The 17,130-nt window shown below is 38.8% G+C and overlaps 1 protein-coding gene across 11 annotated transcripts in view; it reads left to right on the top strand.

The window, feature by feature from the left end:
* The window catches only part of LOC126106324 (mitochondrial 2-oxodicarboxylate carrier-like), a 185,220-nt gene that overhangs the window by 89,111 nt on the left and 78,979 nt on the right, over positions 1 to 17,130 (top strand). The window contains exon 1 of one of the 11 annotated variants that reach the window (XM_049912565.1): positions 3,558 to 3,647. The exons of 9 other annotated variants lie outside the window; for them this stretch is intronic. The gene's annotated coding sequence lies outside the window, so the exon portion shown is untranslated. Of the gene's footprint in view, positions 1 to 3,557; positions 3,648 to 15,520; positions 15,730 to 17,130 lie in introns of those variants that run through there. One more of the 11 variants, XM_049912562.1, reaches the window with a different exon arrangement.

Raw genomic sequence — 17,130 nt, 5'->3', positions numbered from 1 at the left:
AACAGTAGAGAAACAGGATAACAATCTGGCAACATGTGGGTGTAGAAGATATTGTAATCCCCAAAGTGCGCCATGCACCATCTTTCTTTTGCAGTAGGTGTATGTTAGAGGACCATGGACCACTGGATGGCCACATAATCCTCTCTCCCCCTGCATGTCATTAAATTGTGCATTTGTGATCGTAACCCCTCTGGGGTCAGACGTCATGGTCGACAGGAAACTGGTGAGCTATCTGTGGTATTGATATCATGTACAGTATCATGATATACAGCTTTCGGTGCTCCTGAGGGTCACGTCAAGGCTAGAAACCATACTCTGCAGCATCTGCCTGCATAACTTCAGCTGAGTGCACCACCGAGTAGCGACGGAACGCCAAAGCCACCAGAATGGTTACGCCATCCACTAACTGTGTTCACCTTATCTTGTAGCAGGTGATAGTTCACCAATAGATCAGCACCAACGATGGGTTCAGCGACATCTGTGACTGTAAAATCCCATATAAATGCTGGGTGCAGCTCCAGGTCTACTTCCATACACTGGGTGGGTGCCGTACATTGCTACTGACAAATTGTTCACAGCAGACACATAGAATAAGGTTGCTGATCTACAACAATTTAACAGTCTCCTGACCGAGTATCCACTAGATATTTGCAGCCTAACTTCCGATCACTGATTAAAAGGCACTAGTGTCTGACCCAGTATCCACTAGATATTTGCAGCCTAAATTCCGATCACTGATTAAAAGGCACTAGGACAATGAAACTTCCTGGCAGATTAAAACTGTGTGCCAGACCGAGACTCGAACTCGGGGCTTTTGCCTTTCGCGGGGAAGTGCTCTATCAACTGAGCTACCCAAGCACGACTCACACCCTGTCCTCACAGCTTTACTTCTGCCAGTACCTCGTCTCCTAACTTCCAAACTTTACAGAAGCTCTCCTGCGAACCTTGCAGAACTAGCACTCCTGGAAGAAAGGATATAACAGCGCACACTCCGCTGCAGAGAGAACATCTCATTCTGGAAACATTCCCCAGGCTGTGGCTAAGCCATGTCTCCGCAATATCCTTTCTTTCAGGAGTGCTAGTTCTGCAAGGTTCGCAGGAGAGCTTCTTTAAAGTTTGGAAGGTAGGAGATGAGGTACTGGCAGAAGTAAAGCTGTGAGGACGGGGCGTAATGTGCTTGGGTAGCTCAGTTGATAGAGCACTTGCCCGTGAAAGGCAAAGGTCCCGAGTTCGAGTCTCGGTCCGGCACACAGTTTTAATCTGCCAGGAAGTTTCATAACAGTGCACATTCCGCTGCAGAGTGAAAACCTCATTCTGGCACCAGAAGCAATGACTACGTCCAACTGTTGCTGGTTTTTGGTACATGCATGGTGATATGTGCTTGTGTGCCCGGTCCCCAAATCTTCTGTGATATCAGCAGACTGGTTGCTGTTCTTGTCTGGATATCGAGGAGGGGAATGACTTCGAGACCTCTTTCGGTACCAGTTTCTGTCACTGCTGCTGTCACACCAGGATAGCAACTTGTCAATTCACTTGGTGAGGGTCTCGAACTTAGCTGCCAGATTATCTTAATCTGCTCATGAGACCATTTTGATACTAGGCTATGAGACATCACAGCCAGTGCATCGGTTGGGACAGAGAACATCGTTGATGAACTGGATTACTTGACATTGTCAGCATGTTGTCACACGTAGCAACTGATGAGCCAATCGGAGCAGGAACTATACAGTCCACTACCCAATTGGCCAAGTCAGCCACCGCATCCAAAAGCACCTCTGTCTGCAATGCTATGATGGCTTTCGTCTGTGGCAGCAAGTGGCTGCTCTACAAAGTGTGCAGCTGGTTGTCTGGCTCTGTTCCAGTGTCCACATTCCTGTGCGAATGCCATAAATATTGCGAAGATTTTCAATCTCCTATGTCCTTGTGGCTTAATGCTTGCCAGAGCCATTCATCTTGTGATGTGGAAACCCAATGTATCAATTCTGATTTTAGCTTTTATAACATGTCGACTCTAGGCGGTGTGGTGATCACGTCTTCCATTTCAGTGGTGTAACAATTCTCCAGCTGACTTACAACCAACGCAAATTTGGTGGCGTCTGCCATAATACCAGCAGAGAGGAAAGCAGCTTCCACTTACGGTACCATAGTGCCGGGCCGTGTGGCCAGAATAGGGATAAGCGCTCTGAAACTGACGGAATCGTCGCCTCCAATGAATCCATCATACCAGATGCGATCCATTTGTTTATTGAGTTCGCCTAAGGAGTTAAGCTCTTCGCAAGGAAGTGACAAGCTCATGGGTAAGACACACCATCCTAGAATCGATAAATGTATCTGAACTAAAACTATTTCTTGTCACTAAGGAAAAGAACAACACAAGAACGTATATAAAAAATAATAAAATCTCTATGACGGCTCGGAATAATTCACCGACAATACCGGTGCCTCTGGCTGCTGACACAGATAGCCGATTGACAACTGTGCGGTAATGATACTTCTACATACGCTTTAAGTTCACGAGCACACGACACAACTTGACACTGCATTACACTACGCTGCGAGAGGACCGAAGTCCGGCCGTTGAAAGACAGTTAACAAGTTCTGCTGAGATAAACATCAGTACTGTATTATAGACCACTTTCTCAAAGATTTGCAGTATAAAGGGAACTGAAGGAATGAAATGAGTCTAATTAGAGGTGGTTTTCTTATCTCCAGTTATATAAATAGGTGTATGCAGCATATTTAAGTCATATTAGCAAAATCAATACCGACATCAATATTTTCTTTAGAAATTAATAAAAATTTATAACCAAGCAGACGACGGTTTGTTTCTGAATTTTTTGATACATGGCGATGACAGTATACTAAAAGAGGTTTTAAAAATTCCTTCTGTTATGACTAATCTGGCAGTTTAAGCGCAAATGTTCAATTTCTCAGCGCATTTAGGGAGATTCTGTAAATACTTGTCAAATACGTGGTTAAATGTGTTACCTGCAAAAATTTACCTCAACTGCAATACTCTTGTAATCAAAATGACATCGTTCAAAACCTATACAGTGACACAACTATCGGTAGGCCGTGATATGAGTTCCGTATGTTAGATGACCACAGATGTTATCTAAACGCTGTCGATTTCCACAAGATAACAGTGCCCAAATCAGTGTCGACAAAGATGCTCAAGGGCAGCAAAAACTTCTTTCTTAGACCACTGACACGAGTGCTTGTATTTGGCTGTTCTATTCCATACATGTACTATCTAGACGTTGCCCCGTAATATTCTGACATTTGACATCTAAAGACTTTTTAAACCATGAGAGATTTATCAGTTGCCAAATCGCAGGAATTAGGCATTTAAAGTTCTGCTGATTTGGTTTTTGTCATGCATTTAACAATAATCATTACTTGATCACAATTAGCAGAGCACCTAGGGAAAGGAATGATTTTTAAAACACTGTGTTGCAGATGAATGTCTGGCTGGTTATCAGTAAGGACAGGATTGCAATCATTGTTTACACTATGATAAGCTTATCTGCTGCACATTATGGACTGGTGAGTATTGTGCCTACGAAAGAACTTTTCCACGTATCAACTAGTCTCTGCTAGCATCCATGTCATATGGAAGTGTCATCTCTTGGAGTCTATAGGCATTGGTAAAGTAAACAAATTTGGTATGAATGGGTTTGTTTCTTCGTACTGTGACGAGTACTGTATGGGATATTGTTGTAAAGTCTGTGAATTGTCACCGTTTCTGTTCTGGATCAGCATGCCGGACCTTTTGAATTTATCTACGACATGTACAAACATGTCATTGAATCATACATGACTCAAACTTAATGACGAAACACCTAAAAATGTACATAGTATAAGTTGATTAGAAATGATAGACCACACTCTGCCTGTTAAAAGCCAGTTGTAGTGTCATAACAGACACAGCTTAAGTCTAGAATAGTTATTAATTTGTTTTCTAATAAAGAGACATCCCTTCTGTGACATCTGGGGAAATATCACAGTGATGTGTAGAAAATAAGATACTTTCTGTTTTATTATTTTTGTCTGAAGTAATGCAATTCAAATGACAAACTTCAGTTGGAGCATTTATGTGGAGAAATTTTGCATTCACTATTGCCATGCAGAAAGTAACAAATAGAAAAAAGTTTTGTAAAAATCTGAAGCAGTGGGTGTCACGTTTGGATGATCTTACTTAGAATTATTTTTTTTCCATCACAACACAAAGTATTGTGATTTCAGACTTATTTGTGTGTCCATTCATAGAAACCCATTAATAGTTTTATTACAATATGTACTATCTTGGGAATTATTTAAGACCAATTTTAAGTTCCCACCAGGTTAAGTATTTTTCAACGTATCTGTATTTTTTCTGGGGAAATACGGAAGCGTCCGATCCCGCCCGTCTGCTTTGACCCATGACATCACAAATATGACGGAAACAACCTTAAACCACGATTCCAATATGGTGCATATAAAGTCGGTATGTACACATTATGAGGACCAAAATACATCGAAAACACACACACACAGTTTCCACAAAAAGCTTAATGACACTAACGAGACAAGCGCGGGAAATGGGGTGTTTTTGGGTGGGGGCAAAGAAAATATAAACAAATTTAGACATCTGCCCCCATACAAAACCACACTAAACGACGAAAAAAACCGACATCACAAACCTCTCCAAATACCACTAAACACAATATCGTCTGGAATCGGACATTTACCTTGACCTGTATAGCTCAACAGCAGCTCCCGATCCCATAATTTAGGATCAACACTTCCCTTGCCCTATATAGCTCAAAAACGTCTCCCGATACCAATATTAACATACACAGCCACACAATGGGATCGAACATTTCCCTTGACCTGCGCACTGTTAATTTTATCCGTCATATCCATTCCTGAACAAAAACAACAACCGATTAATTTTACTAAAATTACCACACGATGTACAGCGAACAACACTAAACCTTCACACAAAATCGTTAACTCACTGAAACGAATTCCACTACAAACACAGCCGACACTCGAACAATTCTGGATAACGAGCGAAAGCAAACTGAGCCCATTACACCACACAAACGAGAACCCTGAACATACCACCAGAGAGCACAACAAACCACAACACGACAATATTTACAAACACGCCACACTCACAAACCAAATACTGCGCCGTCACGACTTCACACACGACAGCACCCTTACATCACGGGTCAAAGCTGACGCGTGGGATCGGACGCTTCTTTCGACCCTTTTTCTGGAAATCGGAAAGTGACACACATTAAATTTTTTTGTATTGTTATTTGTAACTTTATTGCTTAAACAATTACATGTCTGTTAAGTGTGTTTTTCTGTTAACTAAGGAAAAAATTCCAAATCCAGATCTTCATAAACACCTGAGTTATGGGCGTTTGTGTAGATAAGTGCCATTTTGCATTAACACTCCTATAAAGCCCAGTTATCAGAATATCACTACATTTAAAATTCAATATAAAAAATGTTTTAGTCTGTAAACAAAAATATTTGGCACAATTTCTTATGTTATAAGAATAAGCAAATGTGCAAAGTTTCATCATATACTCCTAGAAGTGATATCCCATATTCCCATCACACCTCTTGTTTAGTCAGTTGCAGCATTATTTGCTGATAGTAGTACAATAATACTATGGCTTTAGCAATAGCTGTATAACTTATGTTCGACAAATTTAGTCGTGCTGCCTCCTGATTACATGCCAGTGCAAAGGCAGCCACAGAAATTTATCCGGGGGGGGGTTCAAATTTAGCCATTTCTGATATAAATGAGCCAGTTTCAAGACATGTCATGATACAACAAATTTTATAGCTGACACTGAAGCCTATTACATCTATCAGAACCGATGGTTATCCACTCGCTTCTAAAAGTACGATAATTCTGTAATGAATAACAACTTGTTACACTAGGTTCCAGGAGGACACATATGCAGCAGTGTAGATAACTAAATCCTAAATGATCTTTTGTTAAAATGTGTCTAAAAAATTTCACACAACCTTCCGGTTCGTACCACTGTTCCTCAACCTAAGGAAAAATACGCACATAGCTCAAAAATCAAGTTTCCAACTTTAATTTCTTGCATTTTTGAGGGATAATATTTGCGACAACTTCCTATAACATGGAATGTGACAGTAGGTTAAAGAATAAAACAGTTCTCTGTAAAAAATGGTTACAATGTGACCATTCATATAACATCATGATTTTTTTTTTTATACGTCTTAAATCTCCAACTAAATTTTAAAAAGTAAATCAGATGATACCTGTTTAAATATTCATCCACAGAGTTGGAGCAGCTGATCAGCAGAAATGGTGTCAATCGTATTTAAGACTTTCATAACCAGTCTGACTCGCTGATTCACACGGGAGGTGCTAACCTTTTTTTATAGCTGCACACTTATTTCTGTGCAAGAGTTGGGCTAAGATGTTGATAATGGATGCTGTATTTGTCCCTCATGTTATAGAATGTCTAATCTTTTTAAATAGTTGCATACCTGGAGTTCAGGAAAGGACATTTTACATTAAGCTCGCAGCAGGTTTCTGTACAAAGAGTACCTAGTGTCTGTGCTTGGAATTGTTCCAGAAAATTATTCCATATGATATCAGTCAATGAGAGAATGTGAAGTAAATTAATCTTATAATGCTTTCACCTATAAAATCAACAATTACACAAAGGAAATGTTGATGTCAAGGTCTTGAGAAGATCTATAAAATGTTGTTTACAAGTCAAGTACTGTTCAGTATGCACACTCAGGAATATTGGCCATTACTTAGCAACGTCACACTCCACCAATAGATCATTGACGTAATTAACTTAGCACACATACAACTCTTAAGAACGATCAAATGTTCGTTGTCACTAACAACACGAAAAAAATTGCAAAATAAAAACAGACAATGAACGGGATCCCCACAGGAATAGAGGAGCTATGCGATGGGAATGTTCTTGTTACTAATCCCTTCAATTATGTTAGAAGCTTGCAAATATGAGACCAAAGTGCGAAAATAGGCTTTTGATTAAAGGCATAAATGTTACCAGGAAATGTGCAATGTATACGAAAACTCGAGTTTGTCATGTTACATTTGTTGCTTCTCCAACTCATAACGAAACTGTCACCTTCCATCCTAATCTAGACCTCGGACTAGACTAGGCCCATGTCTGTACTACTAACTTTGTTCAAAAGGTAACCCAAAACACATTTTCCCTAAATGGATTGACAGCTTTACTACATCTACCCGAGTATCATGCACAACACGATCTGGGTCACCAACCACAAGAAATAAACAGCATTGACCTATTGTAAACAAACCAAATGACCGGCCTCTACAAGTGAAACATACACGTAATTCCGTGCCATACGACATGTACGTAACATGTGAAGTCACACTTCATGGCTTTCATTGTTCACTAGGCTCGAATTCTGAACAATCCGATTTACATATTGCCTTTCCATTGTGAATGAAATGTCACCCTATGATATTCAGCCTTGCAAATGCTTGAATATTCGCTAATAGCAGATTTAGCAGTTCAAGACAAATAACCGAAGCTCCGCTCAAATAAAAAAGCTGATAAAAGATTTATTTTTGTGGAAAGTCTGATTTTTTTTTTAAAGAAGAGGAGGGAAGTATGCCTTGTTTTGATAGGTATTGAATGTTCATTTAACATACATCACATCATTGATCATTGTTCAGAAGATTGTTCAAATCAGATTATGTAAACTGACAACCTATAGTAAGGCTGCTTCATGAAAGAACAGAGCCAAAAGTTTTAAATTTAATTGAAAGATTTTCATTAAATGGGTTAACTTTATTTAGGGTGTCAAATTAGCGTCTTTAAACAACAATTCATTCTAGCCACACTAATGTTAATTTAAAATGTGCAGTTGTTATTTGTGCGTCATCCGCTAATTGAAGACTAGCTCTTCTCAATATACATTTTATAATTGCTCCCAAACCACTGCACATAGATTTAGCGTGGCTAGTAGCAAACAAGGAATGCTCAGCATCAATAGAAAGATCGCTTTTGTGCTCACACAAATTTTTAAAGCTTTTTCTATTCTTATATTGAGGAGCACGTCCATCAGTGAAATAATGCACTTTCTTCACTTCGGGCTAATGCTCTACCAGCCACTTACCCACTTCTTTCTGGACAGCATTTACAAATCCTACATCATGTTCCATATCATCACTTACAAAGCAGTGGTTCACTATTGCCAATTCACTTTCTTCATTTACCACATAAACACAAACGTGATGGGTTGTACAGCTGCTTCTTGTCCAGTAGTAACACTGAATTTTATTCTGAATTACAAAACTGTAGTTTTCAGCAGAGTCCATGAACAGAATTGCTTTTGCCAGGGTTAGATTTTCTTCCAATTTTTTCAGTCAGTTTGACTGACAGATACAAATGAAACCGGATTAAGTGCCTGTAATTTTGTTACCAACCAGTCTTTGTATTCTGCAACAGTTGTAGACTGCTTTACCAAATCTGCCTGATGATCTATGTTTATCCATTGGCTGAATTCAATTTCATCATCAGCATCTTTGTAAGCTAATTTTTGGTAAATAATTCTGACAGTTTGTCATCACTGGGACAGTTATCACAGTGATTAAGCATGCGGTCATAGTTTTCAGAGTCGCATACAAGAAATTTTATAAGTTCTTTGTATGTTTCTTCTTATTCCACATCCAACAGCAGTTTTACATTTTGGTACACACACACACACACACACACACACACACACACACACACACACACATACACACACTCTCTCTCTCTTTCTCTCTCTCTCTCTCTGTCTCTCTCTGTCTCTCTGTTTGAATGAGTGCCTGTAGCACTGGCTAAAATGCACCACTTCGGTCTTAGTGAGCAGAATTTAGAAAGACCAGTGTTAATGTTTGAGTTCTCCCATTTTAAACAAGAGTACAGTTCTCTTAAGTTGAAAGGATGAGTCTTTTTTTGCATATACACATTCTTTGGAATCCTACCTTTTTTTGCTCCTTGTAACATTCGAGTATATTCATCATTTTGTTAGAAATCCTTACCACTTCATCAGCAATAACTTCCTCCCTTTTTGGTTTAGGAACTGATAAAACACCCATTTCTGTTTTCAGCTTCCTTGCTTGTTGAACCACATACTCACTATCATTGAATTCTAACATTATGTTTTCTTTTGGCCAAGAGGGTGGAGCTAAAGTTAAAATCTGAAATTTTGCAGGTACTCTTACACTAGCTACCTTTTCTTTCATTAACAATATCATGGCCATCAAAATGTTTGGCTATCTTAACAATTTCATCATCAAATGTTTCTTCTCTGTGGTCAGGATCTTCAATGCCTGGCACACTTTTCTTTCCAAACATTCTTCACTTTTTCTAGCTTCTTTTTGCCAAATGAAGCCTTGCTGTGATTTGGAATGTAGTGGAGTCTTAAGAGAGAGCACTCCAAATCATGTAAAGTTTTATTTGCATCCTCAATACTTTGATTTACTGATTTGTGGACTGTCACTTCCAGGTCATCTGCATCACTTTCATTTCTATCACTGACATCAGTTTTCTGTTCACAAATCTTACGACATGTTGTGCACAGTTTTTGGCCTGGTTTTACATAGATTCTTTTAGCGCTTACTGTTTTAGACAAAGACAAGCAAACTGACCTCAGAGCATTTTTTTTTAAAGACCACAACAAGTTCTTTGATGACTTTCAAACACTTTTAAGTAATAGTATTTGTGATGTCTACATATAGTAGCACTTTCTTGATCTTGTGGAATGCTTATATGGGTCACAGCAATATCAAATCTCACTGGTATTCACACAGCTCTTCTATTTTTTGTAGAGTTTTTACTAAGATATAGGTTGTCAAATGACATGGTGTTTTTAGTAATTTTCCAACAGTGCATGAATTCACATTCTCCATTGCAATTAACAGAGTGCTAATTCACTTGAAACATACTTTATACAAGTGAAACAATAGTGCTGCACCACAAACAGTTATGACCTATCTATCTCTCAGAAAGACGAAGAGCAGCTGAGATCAAACAGACTAATTGCTGCATGCCATTTATTCTCAACAATAAATTTCAGTAATTGTTGCATTGTTTTCATGCCTATAAAGGTTGCAAATGATCTACTGCTGTCTTAGGAATGCTTTTTTTTATCGCTGTGAGCAGGTGATTGACTGGACACACAAATCATATATATTATAGTCTCTGAAAAATTACTGAATTAGTCAAATGAATGGAAATAAATTTTCACACTTAGAATTAAATTTCCTGTCTAGAATGAGCTATACTTAAATATACTAATTTGATACCCTTGCATCTGAGGCAGTGAGACAGTGAGTGGTTGAACTTACTTAAAATGACCTTTTTCGATCACAGCAAAAAGTACTTTGATTTCAGATGTGCATATCAATTAGCAGAATACTGTTAAAATTTTTATTTTATTAGAAAGCTTACAATCTAGAGGATTATTTAAGACCAAAATCAGGTTCCCAGTAGGAATGGAGAAATGTGATATAAGTATTTTTCCATATCCTCACAGTTTTTCGGAAATCGGAAATTGATCTACATTAATATCTTTTAAAACTTTTCTTTGTTACGTTACTGCTTCAATAACTGGGTTTCTGTTAACTATATGCCTTACCTAACTTCTGAAAAAAATTCAGAGAAAAAGCTTCATAAACACCTGAGTTATAGGCATTTATGTAGATAAGTACTATTTTGCATTGACGTTCTTGCAGAGTCCTGTTATCAGAATATCACTACATTTAAAATTCGATACAAAATAAAGTTGTAGTCTGAGCCCAAAAAGATTTTGCAGAAGTTTCTATGTTATAAGTATAAGCAAATGTGCAAGTTCTGTAAAAATCTGAGAGTTACAAATCCGTGAATTATTGCGTGTTTTGACGTGGAATGACCCTGCCCCCGCTGCCCAGTGCAGTCGAGCAGTTCTAGGCGCTTCAGTCTGGAACCGCGCGACCATTACGGTCGCAGGTTCAAATCCTGCCTGGGACATGGATGTGTGTGATGTCCTTAGGTTAATTAAGTTTAAGTAGTTCTAAGTTCTATGGAACTGATGACCTCAGATGTTAAGTCCCATAGTGCTCAGAGCCATTTGAACCATTTTGAACCCTGCCCCTCCCACTTGCAGATGCATACAGTACCATTAAGTTCGAGATCACAATATTTCTCAATACATATTAGACTACTGCAATGCCACAAGACTGGTGACAGTATGTACTGGTGAGACCCTTGCAGAATAATGCTTGTGCAATCAACCCCTTCAGATAATGAACCTCAGGGTGGCTTGAAACTAGTTCATGGAAAAATAAATATTGCAAGACAGTAATTAGTGATTGGTTACTTTACCTGCTGGTATCTGCCTATACTAAAAGCCCATAGTGTTCAACAACATTCAGACTGGACAAGGTAACAAAACTAATTTGTATCTTATTTATTCCATACTGCTTTACTGAAAGAGTAAATTGGTAGAAATGACTCTTTACCTAGATATGCAAGTGTCTTTCAGCAGATAATGCTCATTGTGTCCTTTTCTGGTAAAAGTCACATGTGGGACCCCCCCTCCCCCCCCCCCTACATATTACAATGTGGCCTGGCTGTACTGGACCTAGACCTTGTTGTTGGTGTTTTGATTTATAGAGTGTGTTCTCTAAGTGGATGTTACTGAGTTGTAAAAATTTCACTGGACTGTGCGGAATAGTTCCACAGTTATTAAGACCTGAAGTTGGGTCTGAAGATAGATTGCCAGATGCGGGTTGCAATTTCCAGGTCATGCCACCTTCTTTCATAAGCCATAATACTGGAACTAATTGGCAGGGGAACTTAAAATTTTGTACATGAGTGTTCCACACTTTGGTAGCATTGGTGTGCTAAATTTCAGCCAAATCTGAGACTGTCAGCTGGAACATTTTCTCATGTTGGTTGAATTGACATGGAATGACGCAATTTCGAGGACAGATTTTTATTTTTTTTTTATACACTTATTAAGTTCAAAGAAAGATAATACTCATTCTTTGTTATCAAGGCTTTAAAAAAATAAAAAAAATGGATGAGTGGGTACCGTTCAAATACATTTGTCCAGGTGTTCATCAGTATGTCTGTGTCTGTACAAGTTTTTTATAACTTTCTGATATACACACGAAAAACAACATGCACACACCTCAGTGTGTATGCAATCAATTATGAGGCTAACAGTAAGTATCCTTGACTGATAATGGCAGCTGCACAGGGGAAACAAGCTGTTGTTGCCATGAGTGTGGTCTGAGCTCGGTGAAACAGTCCACATTAGCTGTCCTGGGCATTGCAGCAATCTACCGGTAATGTCCCCAAAAGCTACTAGTAGCTTGCAGTTGACAGTTTGGCGATCACTATTATAGAGGGTCTATACAAGGGCGAGGTACTTGAGGACAATATTATGGAAATTGAAGAGGATGTAGATGAAGATGAAATGGGAGATATGATACTGTGTGAAGAGTTTAACAGAGCACTGAAAACCCTGAGTCAAAACAAGGCCCCGGGAGTTGACAACATTCCATTGGAACTACTGACGGCCTTGGGAGAGCCATTCATGACAAAACTCTACCATCTGGTGAGCAAGATGTATGAGACAGGCGAAATACCCTCAGATTTCAAGAAGAATATAATAATTCCAATCCCAAAGAAAGCAAGGGTTGACAGATGTGAAAATTACCGAACTATCAGTTTAATAAGTCACAGCTGCAAAATACTAACACGAATTCTTTACAGACGAATGGAAAAACTGGTGGAAGCCTACCTCGGGGAAGATCAGTTTGGATTCCGTAGAAATGTTGAAACATGTGAGGCAATGCTGACCCTACGACTTATCTTAGAAGAAAGATTAAGGAAAGGCAAACCTATGTTTCTAGCACTTGTAGATTTAGAGAAAGCTTTTGACAATGTTGACTGGAATACTCTCTTTCAAATTCTGAAGGTGGCAGGGGTAAAATACAGGGAGCGAAAGGGTATTTAAAATTTGTACAGAAAGCAGATGGCAGTTATATGAGTCGAGGGACATGAAAGGGAAGCAGTGGTTGGGAAGGGAGTGAGACAGAGTGGTAGCCTCTCCCCGATGCTATTCAATCTGTATATTGAGCAAGCAGTAAAGGAAACAAAAGAAAAATTCGGAGTAGGTATTAAAATCCATGGAGAAGAAATAAAAACTGTGAGGTTCGCCGATGACATTGTAATTCTGTCAGAGACAGCAAAGGACTTGGAAGAGCAGTTGAATGGACTGAAACGTGTCTTGAAAGGAGGATATAAGATAATCATCAACAAAAGCAAAATGAGGATAATGGAATGTAGTCGAATTAAGTCGGGTGATGCTGAAAGAATTAGATTAGGAAATGAGACACCTAAAGTAATAAAAGAGTTTTGGTATTTGGGGAGCAAAATAACTGATGATGGTCGAAGCAGAGAGGATATAAAATGTAGATTGGCAATGGCAAGGAAAGCGTTTCTGAAGAAGAGAAATTTGTTAACATAGAGCTTAGATTTAGTCATTTCTGAAAGTATTTGTATGGAGTGTAGCCATGTATGGAAGTGAAACATGGACGATAAATAGTTTGGACAAGAAGAGAACGGAAGCTTTCGAAATGTGGTGCTACAGAAGAATGCTGAAGATTAGATGGGTAGATCAGATAACTAATGAGGAAGTATTGAATAGGATTGGGGAGAAGAGAAGTTTGTGGCACAACTTGACAAGAAGAAGGGATTGGTTGGTAGGACATGTTCTGAGGCATCAAGGGATCACCAATTTAGTACTGGAGGGCAGCGTGGAGGGTAAAAATCGTAAGGGGAGACCAAGAGATGAATACACTAAGCAGATTCAGAAGGATGTAGGCTTCAGTAAGTACTGGGAGATGAAGAAGCTTGCACAGGATAGAGTAGCATGAAGAGCTGCATCAAACCAGTCTCAGGACTGAAGACCACAACAACAACATATTTTAGGGCAATGCAGCCAATGTGGAAAAATTGTTTATTCTAAAGAAGTGTGCAGTAAGATTATTATGTGAAGTTGATAACTAAATATTTTTCAGGCATCCTTTCAGGGACCTAGGGATTCTTACACTTACATGCAAATACATATACTCATTAATGATATTTGTGGTTAGCAACAAAAGCGAATTTAGGAGCAATTCTAAAATTCAGAAAAGCCGTATTAGAAGTAGAAATAATTTGCATTTATATTATGCATCCCTCTCTAGGGTTCTGAATCGAGGTCTATACTCTGGTGCAAAAGTCTTGCCAGTAGACAACAGACTGGAAACTGAAAATCCTCAGATAGATCTCATTAGCCGGTACCGCAGTTTATCGGAATACTTGGACTTGGGGATGCAATTTCCACTTAACTAATGTTTCTATTAAACAGTGCTTGACTTTGGCAGATACAGACAGCTAGTTGTGGCCAGTATAAAGTCATAAGTGCTTTGTTTGAAGTGTATGATAAAAAACAACAGATGAGAAGGGTAAGAGGGGTAGTAGTTGCTTTTCTTACAGCAGGTATTTTTCTTCTGCTTTATGTATACATATATAATTAATCTAGAAGATTTTGAGTAGGTTAGCACTAATCATAATCATAATTTGTTGTTTGCAGCCAGCAGTTTTGACCTTTCTCATTCCACATCCAAAAGGCTCTCCTTCATGATGGGTTTCACAATACATGGTAATTGAATGAATGAATAAAACAGTTTCCAACAGCGTACTATTCACGTAGATGATTCAGGCTGTAAAGCGGGCATTATAAGTCATATTTTCCATGTTGTGTTAAGACATAATTCTCTGCTCCCCATTAAACTTAATTTTTAGGCACCAGTGTTCACTTTCAACATTGTAAAAGAGTTACTGCGTGGGTGACTAAGAGTGACATCTCCACGTGGTTGTAAGTGTTATTGTGTGATTTAAGGTAAGTAGCTATTGAGACAGAAAACTCTGATGCAACAGTTAGCCATAAGAACTGATTCATTTTAAATTATATCGTGTATCATTCAGGACAGTATATTGATCATGAAAGTGTAGTCTTTCTGAGGATCCAAAAATAAGTGTGTCAGTCTAAAAAATAAAAATAAAAAATAAAAATAAAAATTGACATAATTAGGAAGATGCTGCTTCAAAAAGTAAGCAAAAAGTTTCAATAAATTGAGAGAATGAATTTAATTTATCTGGTCTTGTAAGAAATGAGAGTAAGATAGTTGTGGAGAAGGGTTCCATAGTGTTCTGTACTTGTCCAGTTGCTTGGCTTGACATGCATTAGTTATCTGTAACTGGACATGACAACTGATTCAGATAAAAACTGCTATGAAACAAGTGCAGACCTCTCAGAAAGTGACATATTGTTATCACTGTGTGATTAGATAACCTCCAAAAGTGGCCTTTTAAATGTATAGAAAAAGATGTGTATAAGTCTGACTTAGCCACTACAAATGTAGGCTATCTGCATGAACTGGATTCTGTTTCCTGGAGCATAAGAAAATTCTTTGCTCTCACTGACACTGAACCTCAAAAATTTGTTTACTTTTCTTTTGCTGTTGTCAAGCCAGGCCACAGTTCCAGGAAGATAAGCGGCCGTGTTTACATTAGCTCTCTTATCGACGATATCTTTTGAAAGCTTCACAGCTAACTGAGTATTTCTTCGTGTCTGACTCCATTTCTTTATTTGGTGAGTAGGGATACATACTCTCACATAGACGTGTAACCATCAGTTCTTAAAGTGTTTTTTTTTTTTTTTTTTTTTTTCCTAAACTGCCAAAAATATTTGAAATCAAATTGATAAAATTAAAACAGTGTAGAAATTTCAACTTTGCTGGCTTCCTAGGAGCAATGCTGCTGATCTAAATACAAAAACTCTCATTTGATGACAGAGTAAAGGTCGCAGAATACTTCATAGTTGAATGGAGGTCCCAAAAGCGGTTGAGAGAGGTGGATGCGAAGACCTAGGGAAGAATTGTACCGGAACATGAGAACAATATCTGGGGAAACCAGACTCAAAAGGGCAAGGTTTGCTGGGCATGTAGTTAGGATGAGTATGGACAGAATGACGAAGAGAGTGTGGGAAACAACAGGGAGGACAAGGGGAAAGACAGGAACCAAGTGGATTGTTGAACTTCGGAAGGACTGGTTGGAATTGGGGATCAAGGTCGAAGGAAAGGAAAATTGGGGGAACAAATATACACCGACAAAGTTGCCGGAGATCAATGACAGAGAAGAATACAGGAAAAGATTAGAGTGTCACCAGTGGAGCCGCCAGGAGAAACGGAAACGGAAGATCTCGGAAGAAGAGCGGGAGAGAAGAGAAAGAATGAAGGGGTTCTGGGAGAAGAAGAGGAAAATGCAGTCCACAAAGGGTCCTACAGAGGCCGTAACACAAGAAGAAAGAAAGATAGTTGAATGATTCATGTTTAGTGACTGGTTACATTATTTTTGCTTATTTATAACCTAAACTCTCTTACAGGTAGCCCGCAAAACATGTTTATGTGTAAAAATTGTTAGAAAATGTATGTTTGTGAACTTCACAGATAATTTATATATCCATAGAATCTTGTCCACTATAAGATGTGGGATGCGCGCGCGCGCACACACACACACACACACACACACACACACACACTGTAAATGGCAGAATATACATACATTTTTTTTGTTGTTGTGGTCTTCAGTCCTGAGACTGGTTTGAAGCAGCTCTCCATGCTACTCTATCCTGTGCAAGCTTCTTCATCTCCCAGTACCTACTGCAACCTACATCCCTCTGAATCTGCTTAGTGTATTCATCTCTTGGTCTCCCCCTACGATTTTTACCCTCCACGCTGCCCTCCAATACTAAATTGGTGATCCCTTGTTGCCTCAGAACATGTCCTACCAAACGATCCCTTCTTCTGGTCAAGTTGTGCCACAAACTCCTCTTCTCCCCAATCCTATTCAGTACCTCCTCATTAGTTATGTGATCTACCCATCTAATCTTCAGCATTCTTCTGTAACACCATATTTCGAAAGCTTCTATTCTCTTCTTGTCTAAACTATTTATCGTCCATGTTTCACTTCCATACATGGCTACACTCCATAC

Source organism: Schistocerca cancellata, chromosome 10 (genome assembly GCF_023864275.1).
Source record: "Schistocerca cancellata isolate TAMUIC-IGC-003103 chromosome 10, iqSchCanc2.1, whole genome shotgun sequence".
Classification (NCBI taxonomy): domain Eukaryota; kingdom Metazoa; phylum Arthropoda; class Insecta; order Orthoptera; family Acrididae; genus Schistocerca; species Schistocerca cancellata.
This window is presented reverse-complemented; position numbering and strand designations above follow the sequence as displayed.